The sequence below is a fragment of the Chiloscyllium plagiosum genome, chromosome 30 (assembly GCF_004010195.1).
Source record: "Chiloscyllium plagiosum isolate BGI_BamShark_2017 chromosome 30, ASM401019v2, whole genome shotgun sequence".
NCBI lineage: Eukaryota > Metazoa > Chordata > Chondrichthyes > Orectolobiformes > Hemiscylliidae > Chiloscyllium > Chiloscyllium plagiosum.
In genome coordinates, this window is record NC_057739.1 from 21207411 (window position 1) to 21222440 (window position 15030).

General features: G+C 38.9%; 1 long non-coding RNA gene across 1 annotated transcript in view; it reads right to left on the reverse strand.

Moving 5' to 3' along the window:
• Window positions 1-6326, reverse strand: part of LOC122564794 — a 38458-nt gene extending 32132 nt beyond the window's left edge. The window contains exon 1 of the long non-coding RNA XR_006316002.1: window positions 6244-6326. This is a non-coding gene — a long non-coding RNA (uncharacterized LOC122564794). The remainder of the gene's footprint in view (window positions 1-6243) is intronic.
• Between the last annotated feature and the right edge of the window lie 8704 nt (window positions 6327-15030).

Here is a 15030-nt window from a genome sequence, read left to right on the forward strand (position 1 = left end):
TTCCTGATGAAGGGATTTTGCCCGAAACATCGATTTCGCTGCTCCTTGGATGCTGCCTGAACTGCTGTGCTCTTCCAACACCACTAATCCAGAATCTGGTTTCCAGCATCTGCAGTCATTGTTTTTACCTAGGTAACAAGTGAAGGCAACATGGAGATTCAAATGGTATCACCGGAAAAGTCTCCACTCTTGTGCTTGTCCAATAGGCTTGAGGTTCTTTTAGCAGGTGAGGAGAGGAATAGGGACCTCAGGAATAATGAGCAGGCTTAATGTAGCACTATGTGAAGGGGAACATTCAAATTGGGGGAGTAAAACAGAATGTAGTAAATTTGGGATGGTATAGCTAGGGGATGATCACTAATATTAATATTACCTGAAATTGAGAATGCAAGTTGAGAGAACTTTGCCACTTGTCTAGTGTCAGAGTTATGGATATCATCTGAGGGCTGAAGAGGAACTTGGAACAATTCAGTTCTTGTGATCTATGTGGGTAACAGTGGCACAGAAAGGTTTAAGAAAAGTTTTTAACAGTGAATGTGAACAGTTAGAGATTGAATTAAAAACAAAACAACAAAGACAATAATTGCTGGATAACTACATGAATCTTGAGAAAATTGGCCTGGGCTCAATAAGATCAAAGAGTTGAATATTGTATGATATGGGTGAAATGGATTTCAATTCATGGGACACTGGCACCTGTACACGACAAAAAGGGAGCCTATACGTTGTGACAGATTTCACCGAAACTAAACTGGGACCAGGGTCTTGTCAAACTGAAAATCTAAGCCTGTAAATTAGACTTTAAACTACAGAATGCAGGAGAGAATTTCAGAGCAGTGTTCTGGGAAATGATAGCCAACACTTTACAGGAAGGATACAAGAATGCAGTAGTAAGGTTGCACCAGTGCAAACAGATCAAGGAAATCATAAAAAGATAGGATGAACATCTAATTATCAAAATATACACAGCATTTATAATAAGATGAATGAATTGTTGGTATGAATAAATAATTGAGTATAATCTAGATATGGTTGCATGGTGACAAAGGTTGGGATCTTAATATAGAAGGATACTTGAAATATTTAGAAGACTAGGAAGAAAGAGAAAGAAGATGGGTTATTACTGTAGATTAAGGGTAAGATGTATAGTGGTAAGGAATGATCTTGGCTCAGAAGACTAACATATAGAATTACCTTGGGTGGAGATAAGAAATAACAGGGGAAGAAGTCACTTGTGGGAATATTCTAAGGCTCCTCTGATAGGAGCGTGTATAAAAATACTGCACTTTTGTAAGAAACTCACTGAAATTATCATGGATTATTTCAATCTTGATGTATTTTGGAAAATTAGCCTGGAGGATGAGTTAATTGTCTGTATTAAGGACAGCTTTGTAGAATGCTACTTCCTTTATCAAAAAGGGAATAAACTATTTCAGATTTGATAATGTGTCATGAAACAGGATTAAATAATGACCTCATTAGATTTTCTGGGGAAACAGTGATCATTGAAAAATGTCACACCCAGTTTTACATGCATATTGGGTCTAAGGGCAGTATTGATAGTTAGGCAGTAGCAGACATTTAAATAAATTAATTCATAATTCTCCCATTGAGAAATAAAAATTCTTCAAGAAAGGATGAATCATCTGTTCATAACTAAGGAGTGAAGGATTATACCAATTTGAAGAAAACGTGAAAATTGGCCAGACGAATGGGAAGATTTTACAAACCAACAGAGGAGGATGAAGAAAGAAGGGAAATCACATTATAAGAGTAAATTAACCAGAAATATGAAAACAAATAATAACATGAGAGAGTCATTCAGATAAATATTGGTCCCTCAGAGAATTGGGCTAGTGAATTAATGATGGGAAATATGAAATGGCAGAAACTAGAACAAATATTTTGTCTTCATGGTAGATGGCACAAAGATAATCCAAGAATAGCAGGAGGTTGAGGAGAAAAGCTAATACTGTAGCTAAAAGAAGGCAATTCCTGACGGTCTGTATCTGACAGTCTTCCAACAGGTAGTTCTAATAGTATTGGCTGTAACTTTCCAAAATACCCTAGATTCTGAAAAGGTGTCAAGTTTTTGGTAACTGCAAATATCATACTTCCCTTAAAGAAAATAAAAGTGCTAAAAAGCAAGAAATTATAAACCAGTTCACCTAAAATCTGTCATCAGGAAAATACTGGAATTCATAAAGAAAGTAACAGCAGAATATTTGGAAAATCGTAATATAATTGGAGTCATAAAATCAGAAAACCCATCATGTCTACGCCAGTCAAAAACAAGCACCTAAGTATTTTAATACTATTTTCCAGCACTTGGCCCATAGCCTTTTATGTGCTGAAAAAGCACAGCAGGTCAGGTAACATCCGAGGAGCAGGAGAATCGACGTTTCAGGCAAAAGCCCTTCATCATCATTTGCCTGAAACATCGATGTTCCTGTTCCTCGGATGTTGCCTGTCCTGCTGTGCTTTTCCAGCACCACACTCTCGACTCTAATCTCCAGCATCTGCTGTTCTCACTTTTGCCAAAGCCTTGTATGCCTTTGCATCACATGTGCACATTTAAACACTTCTTAAATGTTGAGAGTTCTGCCTCTATCACCCTTACAGGCAATGAGTTCCAGATTCCCACCACTCTCTGAGGGAATATGTTTTTCCTCATGTCCTCTAAACTTCTGCCCCTTAAATCAATGTCCCCTTGTCATTGATTCCTCCACTAAGAGCAAACATTTTTCCTAAGTACATCACAGTCATATCCCCTCTCAGTCTCCTTTGCTATAAGGAAAACAATTCCAGTCTTTCCAATCTCTCTTTATAACTGGAACTCTCCAGCCCAGGTACAATCATAATAAATCTTTTCTACACGTCTCTCCCCTCTGATAGCATTTTCAGTGCTATCACACTCCGCCTAAAATGTGAATGCCAGACCTGCACACAGTTCTCTGGAGAGGACCTAACCAATGTTTTCTATAGTTCAGCATAACCTCCCTGCTCCTAAACATTATGCCTTGAATAATTAATGAATACCATATGCTTTCTTAACCATTTTATCCACTTGTCCCTCTGATCCTTGTGCTTCCCGGGGCCATACCATCCATCAAGTATTCCCTTGCCTTGGTTGTTGTCCTGCTCAAGTACATAGAACATAGAAGAATACAGCGCAGTACAGGCCCTTCAGCCCTCGATGTTGCGCCGATCCAAGCCCACCTAACCTACACTAGCCCACTATCCTCCATATGCCTATCCAATGCCCGCTTAAATGCCCATAATGAGGGAGAGTCCACCACTGCTACTGGCAGGGCATTCCATGAACTCACGACTCGCTGAGTAAAGAACCTACCCCTAACATCTGTCCTATACCTACCCCCCCTTAATTTAAAGCTATGCTCCCTTGTAATAGTGGACTCCATACGTGGAAAAAGATTCTCACTGTCAACCCTATCTAAACCCCTAATCATCTTGTACACCTCTATCAAGTCACCCCTAAACCTTCTTTTCTCCAATGAAAACAACCCCAAGTGCCTCAGCCTTTCCTCACATCACCTCACATTTATCAAGATTGAATTTTATTTGCCACTGATCAGTTCATCTGACCAGCTCATCTATACCTTCGCATAGCCTAAGGCTGTCCTCCTCTCTATTTATAAATCCACCAAGTTTTGTATCAATTGCAAACTTACTGATCAACTGTCCTACATTCAAGTCTAAACCATTTATGTTAACCACAAACAACTGACTGTGTATTCAACATCTGAAGTAGATACTTTGACACTATTTGGAAGAAGAGGGAAGTTGTCCCTAGTTTTTCAGCTGATATTTATTTGTCAATTAGCTTCAATTAAAAAAAGCAGATGTTCTAACGGGGATCAATTTGCTGTTGTGGATGTTTGCTTTGCACAAATTGCTTGGAATTTCTTGTCTTTTGCAGCAAGATGAGAAGTATTCTGTTTACTATGAAACTCTTTGGAACATTATACGAGGCCAGTATTAAATAAGTGTAAGTTCTCTTTCTGTCTTATCTGCAATCGTTTTTATTTGTAATTGCTGATTAAGTTCAGCTTTTATCTACCGTATATCATCCTGCATAATTACTAAGATGTGAACCTTCCATGAAATATGCAAAAATTTCATGAAATAATAGGAGAAAAATGATCAAATAAGCCTATTGAGAACAGTTAGTGGTTTTATTTTCTTAAATGGGTTTTGTGGGTTTGAGAAATAGTAATGAATAAAACAAAGTCAATGGTACAATCAGTTGACTGATAAGAACTGCAGCAATAAACTGTGACAACTAGCCACAAGACTTAGGATGTATATGTTTAAAGTACAACTTCTTCAGTGTTTAATCTGACAACCACCAAAACAGAGGCAAGAACTGGGGCTATACACATTCTAAATGTTTATGGAATTGGCACTTTCACCAACATGATAACCAAATTGCTCAGTGCTAGGATGCACATCTAGCAGGTTACTAACTTGCACTTAGGAATTTCAAACTACAGAGAAGGCAACCTTGTAGTTTTGAACAGTGAGACCATGAAAAAAGTAAGTAAATGTAACAGTTTTGTTTTTGGCTTGGGGAGGAAGAAGAATGAAAGCAGAAATTGCAGGAGAAACTCAGCCAGTCTGGCCACATCTGTGGAGAGAAGGCAGAGTTAATTTCTGGACCCAAAATGTTGACTATGCTTTCTCTCTAGATACTACCAGACTGGCTGAGTTTCTCCAGCAATTTCTGTTTTTGTTTCAGATTTCCAGCATCTGCAGTTGTTTGCGAAATGTTATTTGTGGAAGAAGAGGAGATCTGTTTTATAATGTGCATCCTTTTTACCACAGTGACATCTAATACAAGATATATAGTGTCATATATTGTGAATTGGTAAACAAAGGAATAAACCTTATCTAAAAGTAATGAATGTAGTGTACATAGTTTTAAGACAGAATGCTGGAGACATTCAATAGGTCTGGAAGCATCTGTGGAGAGACAGAAGCAGAGTTAATGTTTCATGCCTGGTATGATAGTGACTTGCAACATTAACTAAGTTTTTCTCTCTCTACAGATGCTACCTGACCTATTGATTTTCACCAGCATTCTGTTTGTTTCAGGTCTCCAATATGTGTTTTTTTTTAATTTTATTCAAATTTCTTTTTCATACTTAATTTTAAGTTTGGAATTAAAACATCAAAACTGTCAAATTACTTTTTAAATGACATGAGGGAAAAAAGCACATATATGGTGGCTTTGAAAAGGGTATTGTGTTTTTTAAAAAAGAATTGTGTAAAATTTGAAATCAAGAAAAGATAAATTTCATTCCTATTATGTTCTAGACTGCATTGTTTTCCAGTAGATAATTTAATAAATAGGACTTGAAAGGAACTGTCATTGAAAGACTGAATCATGACATTGCTTTATATTTCACGGTGCTAACTTTAGTTCTTTTGTAGAGCCATAATTAGTAGAAAGAGAAGCTACCTGTGCAGCAAAGGAATCATGAGTAAACATCTATCTGCCAACTTAGAACTATCAACGCAAAAGCAATAATACCGTTGGAAATTAGAATCAGTGAGAATGACCTCATATTTGACTTCATACTAACTGCAGTGTAACTGCAATTGGTGCACCTTAAACTTAATAAATTAACCAATATCATCCAAGTTCATTTTAATAAGATGTACAGAATTCTGTTGTTATTTAGCTTTCAGTAAAACATGCAATTGCTTACTGATCTGTAATAACTTCTATCTACCTCTCCTTCTGAACCTTTCTCATTTGTATTTTATTGATGTAATGATTGACAATAGAGTGAGGGCACATAACTGACAGGGTTGACCTACTGACAGCTAGCATCAATTCAGTAGGCTGAATGGGATCATTCTGTGTCATAATCGCTTTATAACAATTTTCTTCTGCCCTTTTCTTTCCGGTCTTTTGCATTGCAAATAGGCTTATTTATATCGGATTGAAATCCACACTTTTTACATTGTATCTTACTCTAAATATTAAGCTCACACTGCATGAAAACTCTGCAGAACTCCATCTCTCGTCACCCCCATTAACTTCTGCAAGTGTCAGGCTTTTAAAACCCAAGACTGACATCATGAAAATGATCTCATGATTCAACACAATTTTTAACTTTTACTTTTATGTTTTAATTTTACTGCTCTGAACCTTGATGGGGTCCAACACTCTGAACTTTATCACTCACCTTTAGGTTTTTTAGATATAGAGCTCACCTTCTCCTATTATAAAATGGTGTGGGACCAAGTAGCTCAGCATTGTATGTATCGATTCTTGGAAGCACAACATTGCTTACAACACTGCCATTCCGTAAAATTCCTCATTTTAAAAAAAACTTTAACAAGCCAAATGCAGGCAGGTGGGACTAGTTTAGTTTGGGAACATGATCAGATTGGAGTAGTGGGCAGAAAGGTCTGTTTCCATGCTGTATGACTCTAAATCGATTTCTCTCGGAAGATATCCGAAAGCACAAGCAAACTACAAGAAATTGTCACTAACAGCAAACTCTGCACAATCATCAACATGTGACCCTTACAGCAGACTTTTATATCTTTTTTTCTAATTTAATAGATTATAGACAATTTGAAATTGAAGCTAAGTCTAAAACTGAGCAGGGTTGCACACCTGAAACATCTTCCCTTTAATTTCACTAATAGTAATATCTTCTAAACAAATCCAATAACATAATCTACTTAATGATAAAAGACTGTAACTATCTGGATCCAAAATATGAAATAATTACATTTTATTTTTAATTATAAATATCAACAGCTATAAACCACTTTACATCTTCATATTTCAAAGTTGATAGCATTTTTTCTTTTCATTTTCCTGAGAACCGCGCAAGAATGTTCCCCATTCCCTACTTTCACTGACATTCAGTCTTGGCAAAGATTTTGGAATCTTGCTCTGTATACAATATGTTTCAGAAGCATATAACTTAAAGACTTTAATTTCCATTATTTAAAGGTACTTCAGTAAAAGTACTCATAAATTATTCATTGACAAGTACATCAAAAACATAAACACTACTTTGCTAATGTTTGAAATTGCCATTTCCATTTCAGTTGGTTATCTCTATACTAGTTTTTCTTCTGGCTGAAATGACAGACTGTTCCTTGTCACTGCCTCAGCATGGTCAAGGGTGTTTCACCCTCTGTGCCAGTCAAGTTCAGATGGCATGCCTAAGATCGAGAAATCATTGTGAAGTAAAGCACTTTTAAAAATCTTGGTATGAGACATCAGCCTTGAAATTATTGCTGCCATGAATTCTCACCCCCACTGTTAATGATCTCCAAAACTCTACACTTAAAAGAGTTTACTGCTCTTCATCTATTTCATTTTACAGAAAATTCTGCACAATCATTAACCTGTGACCCTTAAAGCAGATTTTATAAAAATATATATATTCTTTTGAGATGTGGGTCTTGCTGGTTGACCGGCATTTGTTGCCTGTCCTTGAGAAGGTGGCAGTCAGCAGTTGCCTTGAGCTGCTGTAGTCCATTTGAAGCAGGTAGTAACAGGGAGCAAAGGAAACACCAAGAACTGAAACAGACACACATATACAGCTACACTATTGCTGAATAGAGATCCGGTTTGAAACAATATTTAACACAATTGGATATCTTAACATTTCAAATTTAAATTATAAAGAGCAAACGTTCTTCCACTCCACAATATCACTATATGTCCCTTTTGATTCATCTTTGTATTGTGGATTGCACTGTTATCAACCACTACAGTGATAATAATTGTTTAAAAGATTCAGAACTATGTTTTTCTTCCTATTTTCGAGTAATCAGCAGATATCTAACAATGTTAATTTGTAACCGATAACTGTTCTTTTAATTGTAGTCATTAAGTTTTGCTGTTCCAGTCCCAACATGTTCCAACTATTGTTCCTATCATATTCAGCAATATATTCATACCTGAACACACATGAACTCACTGATTTACCGCAACTCTCTAACAATGAACTAGTGACTAGGTGACCTGAGAAAAGTTTAGAAAATAATAAGGGGCATGAATAGCCAAGGTCTTTTTGCCAGGATAGGGGAGTCCAAAACTAGAGGACATAAGCTGAGGATGATGGGGGAAAGATATAAAAGGGACCTAAGGGGCAATGTTTTCATGCAGAAAACATTGTGTTTATGTGGAACAAACTGCCAAAGGAAGTGGTGGAGGTTGGTACGATTACAACATTTATAAGCATCTGGATGGGTATATGAATAGGTCGGGTTTAGACAGATAAGGGCTAAATGCTGGAAATTGGGTCTAGATTAATTTAGGATACCTGGTCAGCATGGACAAGTTGCAATGAAGAGTTTGCTTTCGTTCTCTACAGCTCTATGACTCTGATTCAGTCACCAACTTACTGTCCCTTAAATATGTGGAAAATGCTGTCTTGAAAAGGAAAATAACATCAACAAGAGAAAATTTGCTTTGAATAGAACATGCAGAGCCATTGAACTGAAGGGGCACATGCATATCTTGGTCTTTATTAGTATAGGATGTAGTTGCCAAACCATATTACATTCAAATAGCAATTATTTAAATCAGCCCTATTATTGTCTGCAATATTACTCTTGCAATTGAAGAGCAGTATGATGTCACCATTTTCATCTACATCAAAGTATTTCAACTAAAAGAAAACTATTTAAGAATTACAATAGAAAAAAAAGTTTACATTATTGTGTTTGAAATAAAGTTACACAAGCACAACTTTCTCACAGTGACTGGTATTCATTGCCCTCTAGTGGGTATAATGCTTTACATTCCTGCATGTCCATTGAAAGTTAACTAACTCACAATTTGAACAAACCTCCTCATAACACTCTTTGTTACAACAAATCTGTATTTATAATAAATCTCGTGCCTAATTCTGACTATAGACCTTTAATTTGTTTCTATGAATATGGTCTTAATGTTCTCTGAATATGAGCTGTTCCGCTATTGTAGATTTGAGTCATCATCCCTCAATTTATTTCAAAGTCCCTCTCTCGTCCTGTTCCAAATTTGCACTGACAATTTACAGTTTATGTCAAGAAAATGTCCAAAGAATTCTACTAGGATTCTTTCCAAATCTTGTACATGGCTATATTTTTTAAAGAGTCATAGAGTCATAGAGATGTACAGCGTGGAAACAGTCTCTTTGATTCAACTCATACATGCCGACCAGATATCATAAATATTGACAGCATTTGGACCATACTCCTCTAACTCCTTCTTAGTCATAGATCCATCCAGATGCCTTTTAAATGTTGTAATTGTACCAGCCTCCACTCCTTCCCCAGGCAGCTCATTTCATACACACACCACCCTCTGCGTGAAAAAAATGCCTGTTAGGTCCCTTTTAAATCTGCCCCTTCTACTTAAACCTATGCCTTCTAGTTATGATCTCCCCACCCTGAGGAAAAGACCTTGTCTATTTACCTTATCCATGCCCCTCATGATTTTATAAACCTCTATAAGGTCACCCCTCAGCCTCTAATGTTCCAGGGAGAAGAGCCCCAGCCTACTCAACCCCTCCCTATAGCTCAAACCGTCCAACTCTGGTGACATGTTCTCCATATCAAAACAATAGTATAGCCTGTTCTGATATAGAATGAATGCTGATCAAATTTAAGATTGTGCTGTCTCATTACCAACAATTCAAAGACATTAAGAATATCAGATAGTTACAAAAATCCAAATTTTGCTTGCATATTAACAATGTTCTAAATCTTGAACCAGCTAGAAACTGAAATAACCTAGGTACAGTACAATATACCATTTGTAATTTCACCTAAGAAGCTCATTGGTAGTCACATTTCATAAAATTGTTGTAATGAACCTTGTAAGAAATCAGTCAGTGAAACAGCATCGTTTACATGACGACCTCAAGCTTGACACAATCAGATTTTACTAAGCCATGTCAACTAGAATAGGTCCACAATATTCGATTTTGTTACGTTCAAATGTTGTTTAAAATAAATTTGGTGCTGGAAGTATATTTAAATGAGGCTACATAACAAAGGAAGAAAACTGTTTTAAAAATAAAAGTGACTGCTACTCACTGTTCTGTAAATGATTAAAACTCCTATAGATATTGCTGTAGAAATGAGACTGAGCACTAAGCAGGCCACATTTATAAAGTTCATGTTTCTGTTCTGGAATCTCCAGTCCAAAGCTCTGCCTTCAGGATTATTCACTTCTGTCTGAGAACACATTGTCAGACAACAGCAAGTAGTAGAGGGTTTTGCATATATTTATACATGGTCACCTACACATGATCTTATCGTATAATCTACTTGCATCAAGTTATGTATCTGTGCAGGTTTTTTCCCGCTCCCTTGATGTTATTAAATGCCACTGGAAAATAAAAATCATTTGCAAAGGTGTAAATGTGTGGGCAGTTAACGACACACGAGCAGAGTTAAGAAACAGCTCATGCTTACGGGCAGGGATTTCTCAAGGGTAATCCTGTTAAATCAAATGTAGTGACATCATTGTAACGTTATAGAGGTGGGGGTTCCAGGAGTCTTGGATTTCATTATCAGTGATGTTTGTTTCAAACTGAATTATCTACAAACACAATCACTTTATACAGTAATTGACAGGATGTGTGGCTTTATTGTGATAGACTCACCTGCTCCTTTCTAATTGTTTAGAGACAAATTCATTTGTGAATTACACCTTTTTCTGTAAATATTTGTGGTTTTGAAGGTACTCTTGGTGTTTTGTGTATTCTTACACTTGTACTTTTTCATTCATTTACAGGTAATAGTATTCCACAGAAGAATCACAAATGACAAAGTAAACCTCTGACTGCATTGCAGGTACTGTATCCTGGGAAATCCCTTCATCATCAGAGGGGGTGCTGCTTGTTACCTTACAGCTTTTGTTGTATGGTCTTTAATGAATCTTACAGAGAATTACTTTCTTGTTTAGGTGCGAGACAATTCTATGGCTTTAAGACCTGACAGAATATTTGGCACCATGCAACTGCCATACTTACTTGTGCAAGCTCCAATGAGTTTCTTTTTTAATGGGTGGAGACAGCATGTAAGTCAGTTTGATTGGAAGGCGAAAGTTTAAGGGTGGAGCATTTCAAGGGGAGGAGAGAAAAAATTAGGAAGCTTTTGGGGTGCCATAAAAGTCATCTCAGCCAATGAAAAATTTTGTCATGGCAAAAAAAGTCAACAAGTTAAGAATTCAGTAAGGTGTTCGACAAGGTTCCCCATTTGAGACTGATTAGCAAGGTTAGATCTCACACAATACAGGGAGAACAAACCATTTGGATACAGAACTGGCTCAAAGGTAGAAGACAGAGGGTTGTGGAATAGAGTTGTTTTTCAGACTGGAGACCTGTGACCAGTGGAGTGCCACAAGGATCAGTGCTGGGTCCTCTACTTTTTGTCATTTACATAAATGATTTGAATGCAAGCATAAGAGGTAGAATTAATAAGGTTGCAGATGACACCAAAATTGGAGGTGTAGTGGACAGTGAAGAGGATTACCTCAGATTACAACAGGATCTGGACCAGATGGGCCAATGGGCTGAGGAGTGGCAGATGGAGTTTAATTCAGATAAATGCGAGGTGCTGCATTTTGGGAAAACAAATCTTAGCAGGACTTATATAGTTAATGGTCAGGTCCCTAGGGAATGTTGCTGAACAAAGAGACCTTGGAGTGCAGGTTCATTGCTCCTTGAAAGTGGAGTCACAGGTAGATAGGATAGTGAAGAAGGTGTTTGGTATGCTTTCCTTTATTGGTCAGAGTATTGAGTACAGGAGTTGGGAGGTCATGTTGAGGCTGTACAGGACATTGGTTAGGCCACTGTTGGAATATTGCGTGCAATTCTGGTCTCTTTCCTATCGGAAAGATGTGAAACTTGAAAGGGTTCAGAAAAGATTTACAAGGATGTTGCCAGGGTTGGAGGATTTGAGCTATAGGGAGAGGCTGAACAGGCTGGGGCTGTTTTCCCTGGAGTATCAGAGGCTGAGGGTGACCTTATAGAGGTTTATAAAATTATGAGGGGCATGGATAGGGTAAATAGGCAAAGTCTTTTCCCTGGGGTTGGGGAGTCCAGAACTAGAGGACATAGGTTTAGGGTGAGAGGGAAAAGATATAAAAGAGACCTAAGGGGCAACTTTCTCACACAGAGGATGGTACATGTATAGAATGAACTGCCAGAGGAAGTGGTGGAGGCTGGTACAATTGCAACATTTAAGAGGTATTTGGATGGGTATATGAATAGGAAGGGTTTGGATGGATATGGGCCGGGTGCTGGCAGATGGGACTAGATTGGGTTGGGATATCTAGTCGGCATGGATGGGTTGGACTGAAGGGTCTGTTTCTATGCTGTATATCTCTATGACTCTATGACTCTAACTGGCAGGCCAGGAGACAGGGTTAAGGAAAATAATTGCTTTGGTTACTATGATTTATGAAAGTCTAGTTCGCAGCTGGAAATAGGTAGAAAGCTGTAATTTACTTACCTTGACAGTGGTGAAGTTTATAAAGCTCACATACCTCTAGACTCTGCCAAGCTCATAGCCCACCGCGGATTCACTGGCACACTGAAGATGTGGCATCCAACGTATCCTTAATTAATAGTTTTGTCTGTTTCCCCATGTGCTTTTTAAATACATTAACCATGCTTCCACTGATTTTTAAAGGAGTTTTTGATGTTCACCCCACCTTTAACTTGAAAATAGAAATTTATAGAACTCGGTTAGACCTTTTTCCCTTTTCTGACCATGCATTTAACACATCTAAGATCTGCAACATTGTCTTTGCCAGGTCTAACCACGTTTGCAGAGCCTCCTCCAGCAAGTTGTTTAAATTGCCCCCTGGATGTGGCAGGACAGCTTAGCTTGGATCCACATTTTGTGGGATCATTTAATCTGTCGATTGCATTCTGCTCCTCCTTATGTTTGCCATGCAATTAGCCCTGTGTTGTAGCTTTGCCAGGTTTCCATCTAATATACTTGGTGTGACATCCACGCATGCTCTCCTGCACTCTTCATTTAACCAGAGTTGATACCTAGCTTAAAAAATAAAAGAACTTTGAATGCTGCAAATCATAAACAAAAACAGAAATTGCTGGAAAAGTACATAGTCTGACAGCATCTGTGAAGAGAAATCAGAGGTAACCTTTCAGGTCAGGTGACTGCGGAAGTCAGATCGGATTCTGAGGAAGTGTCACTCAACTGGAAACGTTAACTCTGATTTCTCTCCATAAATGCTGCCAGACCTGTTGAGCTTTTCCAGCAATTTCTATGTTTGACACCTAGTGTAATGGTAATGTTAAGGTGGGGGATATGTCAGATCATGAGATTAGAAATTTGATTACAGTTCTGCTGCTAAAGGCTGGCAGTGTCTTGCAGACACCCAGTTTTGAGTTTCTAGATCAGTGTAAAATCTATCCCATTTAGGTGGGTGGTAATGACATATTATGATGCTGGATATTCTCAATGCGAAGACAAGAGGCAGGGATGGGGGTAGGTGGTTGTCAGCATGCAATGAAAAACTGCCAGCCACCGGTTTCCACTCGATGTTTATTTCAGTACGTCACTGGCAGTCAATAAAGTTGCCTTTCATTAAAGGGATGACTCAGGGCTATTAATGATTACCTTGCAGGCAGATATTGTCTCTATTGATTAGATTAAATGGGCAGCACGGTGGCACAGTGGTTAGCGCTGCTGCCTCACTGCGCCAGAGACCTGGGTTCAATTCCCGCCTCAGGCGACTGACTGTGTGGAGTTTGCATATTCTCCCCGTGTTTGCGTGGGTTTCCTCCGGGTGCTCCGGTTTCCTCCCACAGTGCAAAAATGTGCAGGTTAGGTGGATTAGCCATGCTAAATTGCACTTAGTGTTAGGTGAAGGGGTAAAATGTAGGGGAATGGGTTTGGGTGGGTTGCATTTCGACGGGTTGGTGTGGACTTGTTGGGCCGAAGGGCCTGTTTCCACACTGTAAGTAATCTAATCTAATCTGAACTTTAATAGGTGCCATGTCAGCTCAGATAATGTGTTGAAGGTGTGAGGTGTCCTGTCTGAGGCTGTCTGTGCCCCAATGTTCAGACTGATGCTTTCTAAAAAAAGGGAGTTACAGAATTTTACATGGATTCATGTAGTTTTTGAGCAAAATAAAATGTAATTCTGTGGAGGGGTTGTGAGTGTCTGTGAGAGAGTGTTTGTGTATGTGTGTGAATGTGAGTTGTAAAGGGGTATAAGTCTGTGAGAGGGTTTGTGTGAGTGTGGAAGTGTATGTGTGAGTGTATGAGAGAGAACTTGTGTTTGAGAGAGGGTCTGTGTAAGTCCATGGGTCTGTAAGAGTGTGTGTGTGTCTGTTGGAGTGTCTGTGTGTCGGTAGGAGTGCGTGTGTGTATATGTGTGTCTGTGTAGTGCAATTGGGTCACCCTGCAGTGTGACATGATTAGATTCCCTACAGCGTGGAAACAGGCCCTTCAACCCAACAAGTCCACACTGACCCTCTGAAGAGTAACCCACCCAGACCAATTCCCCTACCCTATATTTACCCCTGACTAATGCACCTCGCCTACACACCCCTGAGCACTATGGGCAATTTAGCATGGCCAGTTCACCTAAGCAGCACTTCTTTGGACTGTGGGAAGAAACCGGAGCACCCGGAGGAAACCCATGCAAACTCCACACAGACAGTTGCCCGAGGTTGGAATTGAACCCAACAGTACTAACCACTGAGCCACCATGCCGCTTGACTCTAAGGTCCCAATTGAAGCCATCCCGATGGGTACCGATCTTGCCTATCTGCCTCTGCACGGCCACCTTTCACTGCTGCCTGTTCCAAAGTCAGCCTTAGAGGACGGTCACCTGAAGGTCCGAGGTCGACTGCCCCGGACCGCTGAAGTGTTCTCCAACTGGGAGGGAACACTCCTGTCTGTTGATTGTTGTGCGGTGTGCATTCATCCGTTGCAGTAGCCTCTGCTCCGTCTCGCCAATGTACCATGCCTCAGGGCAACTTTATTTGCAGCATGAGA